Raw genomic sequence first — 6,000 nt, forward strand, 5'->3', positions numbered from 1 at the left:
CAAAATGGCTCCATTGAATTTAACTGAATATCTCACCGAGGTTACACATGTCATTATCCACTGAACCCATTGATGAGAGAAGCCCAACTTTTCCATCGCCTGCTTCAAGAACCCCCAATCCACCCTGTCATATGTCTTTGATAGATCAAGCTTGTATGCACAAAAATTGTTCTCGGGATTTTTCTCATGCTGAAGAAAATGTAGACACTCAAAAGCTAGCAGGGCATTATCAGTGATCAAACGCCTTGGGACAAACGCACTCTTGGTACGGAGAGATAATATCATCCAGTATGGGACGGAGGCTATTCACCAAACATTTGGCCACAATTTTGTAAATGACGTTACAAATACTTATAGGTCTGAAATCAGTGAGGCGGACCGGGTCATCCACCTTAGGGATAAGCACAATTACCGTCTCATTCACCCCCTCAGGCATGCAACCAGTCTGAAAAAAATCATGTACCACCTTCACAATTTCCGCCTTCATAACTAGCCAATTTCTTTGGAAGAACCTTGCTGGAAATCCATCCTTCCCCGGTGCTTTTAGAGGCCCCATTTGAAAGAGACTATCAGATATCTCCTTCTCACTAAACTCTGCACATAATTGTTCATTCATACCGGGTGTAACCTTCTCCTCGTATAGGTCCAGTAGTGACTGCTGCTCAAGAGTGGTATCACAAGTAAACAAAGTTTGAAAATAGGACGTGACCATGCTGCTCAGTACCTTATGATCGCCATGGCTACAGCCCTCATCATCAATTAATCGTTTCACTTTGTTCTTGCGCGCTTGCCACACCGCGCGGCTCTGAAAAAATTTGGTATTTCGGTCTCCCTCGCGCAGCCAATCAACCCGACTCCGTTGCATCCATAACATCTCCTCGCGGTACAGCAGCTCCTGCATATGATCGCTAACCTTCCTTATCTCATTTCTATCAGCATTCATCCTTATAAGTTCCTCCAAACGTGTTCTGGACTGCTCAAGTTCCTTAATAATATTCCCAAATTTTTCCTTACCCCACGCGTGGAGCTCCATCATAATTTTTGCAAGGCTAGACCGGATGTCCCATAGACTGAATTTCTGTCCAACCTTTTCCCATGCCGCAGCAACCCGTTCAGGTAAGCTCTCATCTCTTTCCCAATAGGTTTCATATCGCCGAAAGTTAGTACGGATGTTGTTTCGTTCCTCCTTTATGCACTTCAACATAAGTGGACTATGATCAGAGCATGGAGAAACCTTGTTTACCACACGAGCTTCAGAGAAAATATCCCGCCACCGGTTGTCGGCAACTGCTCTATCCAGCCGTACCCGTACATTCTTGCGTCCCTTCTGCTTATTTTCATATGTAAATGGTAAGCCAGAAAAACCAAGATCAATTAAACCACATACCTCGAGGGTATCCCGGAAAGCCAACATCTGAGCTTCATTACATGGTGTCCCGGAAAAGTGTTCAAAAGACCACAGTGCCTCGTTAAAATCCCCAATGACACACCACGGAAGGTCAGACTGCTGTTTCAGATTTTGCATAATTGTCCACATGTTGTGACGGTTTTCTGTTCGTGGTTCGCCATAGACACACGTCAACCGCCACAAAGGATCATGATCAGAAAGCCTCACATATGCATCAATATATCTTTCATTAGATGACTGAACTTCTACATGCAGACTATCACACCAAAAAAGAGCTAGACCTCCACTAAGGCCATTAGAGCTAACACCAGAGAAACCTCTTAGACCTAACCTACCATGCAAGCGCTTCACTTTTTCAGAACTCTGCCTAGTTTCACATAAAAAGACTATCTTAGCTTGAGATGATTTAACCATGCCAACTAACTCACGAACTGTCGGTTTGTTGGCCGCCCCCCGACAGTTTCAGCTTAGGCAATTCATTGCTCCTGACGGGGCGCCACATACGGCCCCGTCAGTTTACCGGCGGCCCCTAGGCCGGTTGCCTCCATATCCACCTCACACACCCTGTTGACCTCCTCATCCACTAGCCTTACAACACCATAGTCCGGCTGCAAATCAGCTATCATCTCTGTATCTGCTCCCCAAAAGGGTGTGGCACAATTTTGAAATCTTTCTGGTTTGGCGTTGTTTTCATCCTTCTTCTGAAAGAAGACTCTGCTCTGTTGCTCAAGGCTACATTCAGGCTCAAACTCTTCCTGGCTCGGCAACGCCGGCACCTCATCATGTGCAGTCTGTATTGCCTTGTCCGTCCACTGCTCAGTTATATCGACAGCAACTGCATCCGGGTTCTCCGTCGCAGGATCCACATGTTCCCCATCGGTCAGCTTCGGGCGGGCAGCATCCTCAAAGGGAGCCCCATAATCGCCCCCACTAGCCCTCAGGTTCGTAGAGGCCCCGGACACGATCCCCACGGGTAGCACAAGGGGGGCCAGTGCCACCGCTCTGTTCGTGTTCACAAATCGCTGAACTGGTGCACGAGGCCGGTCAGGAGGATCGCATGCCTTGGGCTTAGGCTCTTTGATCGCCCAAGGGTTCCTTACACCAGCGCACGTCTTCCCATCGCAACCCTTGCCGGATTCCTGCCGTCGTTTGTACTTCGAGCAGCACATGGTTTCCTTCCCGATCTGATCTCCAACGGGACTGACGGGGACACGTGGTTCCCGCGGTGTGAGGGCGGACGAGGCCGCAACAGGGCCATAGCACGCCAGTGCGGCGCGCATGGCAACATCGCCAGCCACATGGGACCTAGGTCCGGCGGCGGCAGCGAGGCGGGGCCGGGGCCAAGGGCGGCGGCCGCGGCGGGGTGGGGCCATGGCCGGGGGCGGCGACCGCGGCGGGGCGGGGCCGAAGGCGGCGGTCGCGGCGGAGCGGGGCAGTTTTCCTGCTAGGAAATGATGCCCTCTTTGATTTGTCGTTTTTTCAAAATACATGAAAAGGAAAAATGCCGGAGTAGAGTAACATGTCCTTTTATATTCTGTAGGATTACGGAACTACAGAAATTTAGATAGAAATGAATTTGATAGCCCAGACAAACAAAGAAATTTTTGCAAGAGGTTTGAGTGGATGGATTTTTTTTCCCATCAAAATAGAGTACAAATGAATTCTATGAAAAAAAAACCCGCAAGATCTCCCAAAACTGTTTTTTTTGGCTGATTGGTTTATTAACGAAGTAAGATCGAAAAACATGACTTTACGAATTTTACTGGCAATAACACTATTTTACAGTAATTTTTTTTGCGTAAACCATTGGTTGGTGGAGAGAGTATATTGAGCACGTTCATGAGAAATGGGTCTCACTTTTTGCAGATATGGTGTAACGGTTCGTGAGACACAGCTTTGTCGCATGACTTCCGCATCAGGTGGCACGATTAATCACATAATCGACGAACAATGTTACAATAATTCATAGATAATTCATTTGACAATCAAAGTATTCTACATTTTCTAAAATAATTATTTATTCATTTAGCGAGCGAGAGGATTAATTAGCCACGTGACCAAGAAACAACACTGCATCTGTCCCCTCCTCTACCACGGCAAATAAGAAAGGCCGATCCGCCACAAAATCTTCCCCATGCCCCGGTCCTGCACTACCAAACCCGGTGATGGCCGTGGCAGCGGCGGCCACGGTGCCTAGCTCGTCCACCTCGATGGTGGCCTTATGGTAGACCCATTGATGAAAAGCCCTTCCCCGCCAGTCATCATGCTCGAGAAGTCGCCGCCTTCGAAAGCCCTAGTGACACCAAGCTTCCGCATGTCGGATGACGCTTTGAACTCGGACGTGAACTTGAACTTGGGGACCATGAATCGCCCGACTGGAACCTTCCCTGTCGGGCTGTGCGTCTTGATGAACTCCCGTGTCGACACGGCCTTGTCGTACAGATCGGCGAGACTAACAGTGTCCCTGTCCGGTAGTAGGATAAGCATGTAGTAGAATTCAGCTTACTGCTGCACGTCGTTATTGTACGGCAGCCTGACCGGCTTGTGGTCATGGATGGCACGCGCACGGTGGAGACGTCGAACGGCCGTGACCATGGCCCTTTGACGTAGAGCGCGTTCGCAAGGACAAACTCCATACGTGGACGAGTCGACGGAGCCAGGAGGGAGGACTTCGCGGATGTGCTTGTTGGTCGCGTCTGCCATGAAGGCGTTCACGCTCTGCCTCGCCTGCTCGGCCCCCGACATGAAGTCCACTGATTCCGCCGCGGCATTGTACGGTGACGCGGCGGTGGCCGTGAACTCTGGCTTTGAGCGCCAGCCTCCGGTCCACCCACACCCGCTGGCGAAGGATGTCTGCACTATGCCGTTGAGCCTGCCGACGAGCTCAGTCGCCACCACCAGGATTCAAGTCTAGGTGCTCGGATTATTTCGGGATTTATTTCAGAAACTCCGCGATGCGCTTTGAGTGGGAGGAGATGTCCCATTGGTGACTTCGTAAATCTCAAAATGATATCCCGCCTCAATCTCTTGAAGGTGCTCTCATGGGTAGGGTGTGTGTGTATATGTTGATAGGGATGAGTGTAGGCGTGTATGTTTGAGCACTTGCATTTGTACTATGTTTAAAAAACAATTTATTTCATTTTATCTTGACACATCTATTTCTCCAACAAGTATTTTCGGACCGAGCGAGTAATAGATAAAGAAGATACATGTCAACTCCAAAACGACTCAACTAATGCCCAACACGACGCGACCTAGTACAGCTCCAGTTTTCAGACTCAAACACAAGAAACCTAAGGCGTTGCGACTACGTCATCACATGCTCCCAACTCCGACTCCAAATTGACTAGAATGACAACGCAAGTCACCACAAACCTAAGCCTATGCTCACATATCTATTGAACGATTATGTCTACGGCGGCAATCTCTCCCATATGGAGATGAATGGTCACAAGCACAGCAACATGAGTTGAGCTTAGGGCTATACGTCTGGTCGAGGATCACGGTGAGTGCCAGGACGAACGCCTGGTCGACTTCCTGGCTGATACTTACAGTATACGTGTTATGTCCAAGCATCGCGCACCACAGAGAACTCTCCCTGCCGATCTCCGCAATGTCGGCAATGTCAATGTAGTTATCTTTTTCGTTGCGGCGGGACACGGTCATGGCGCCGCGGTAGTAGCTGCCACGGACGACGAAATCGGGTTTCTCGTCGCGGGGGCTGTTGCCGGCACGGAACACGTGGAGCGTGATCCCCATCTGGAAAAACCGCGTCATGTCCACGGCGACGAACAGCAAATCGCTCCCGTTGGTGCCGTGCCCCCTGAACGCCTTCCACTGCCGCTGACCCATGCTGCTGATCATGGCCTCCTGGAGGGTGATCAGCGGGCTGGGTGAGGCAGCGTCGCGGCAGAGCAGGCAGCTTAGGTTGCGGACGCCCACTTCGGTGGTCTCCACCTCCATCACGGCCGCGGCGCCGGCGGAGTCCGTGACGGTGAATCCGGCACCCTTGGAGGTGAAGCATTTGGTCACCGTGAACTCCGTCTTGGTCGGCGCGTGGAACTTCTCGTCAACTATCGCCGCCGTCTGGTCCGACGACTCCATGATCGACTCGCTGCCCATCGTCGTCGTGAGGAGGATGGAACGTGCTGGCTTATCAAGATGGTTTAGATCGGGAGGAGGGTGGCAGTACTTGGGTACAGAAGCCGATCGAGGAGGCTATGCTATGTACTCCCTACGGAGGGAGTATGTATATGCCGTCGTTGAGGATCGTTTCTTGTTGTACAAGATGTTCTCTCCTAGGACGGGACGGACTCGTGTCTAATTCTAGCGTAATCAGATTACGCTACGACACATAACCGTTTATCTTTTTTTTTCTGAGACAATTTGTATTCTGTCCCGGCGCAACTCCATTGCCTAGCAAGGTGTTGTGATCGTTTTTCTGTCCCTCCGTATCATTCTGATTACGACAGGTTTTGTTCGTCTGCAAAGTCAACTAGTTCCAGGAAACAATGAAGCTCGTAAGTTGGAATTGTCGGGGCCTTCTCGGTGCCCCGACAGTTCGCTCGCTTCTGGACATCCAGAGGCAAAAT

At 50.3% G+C, this 6,000-nt stretch overlaps 1 pseudogene; it reads right to left on the minus strand.

The window, feature by feature from the left end:
• Positions 1-3,413: 3,413 nt before the first annotated feature.
• Positions 3,414-5,530, minus strand: LOC123101715 (putative serpin-Z12; annotated as a pseudogene).
• Positions 5,531-6,000: the final 470 nt, after the last annotated feature.

The sequence above is a fragment of the Triticum aestivum genome, chromosome 5A, assembly GCF_018294505.1.
Source record: "Triticum aestivum cultivar Chinese Spring chromosome 5A, IWGSC CS RefSeq v2.1, whole genome shotgun sequence".
Classification (NCBI taxonomy): domain Eukaryota; kingdom Viridiplantae; phylum Streptophyta; class Magnoliopsida; order Poales; family Poaceae; genus Triticum; species Triticum aestivum.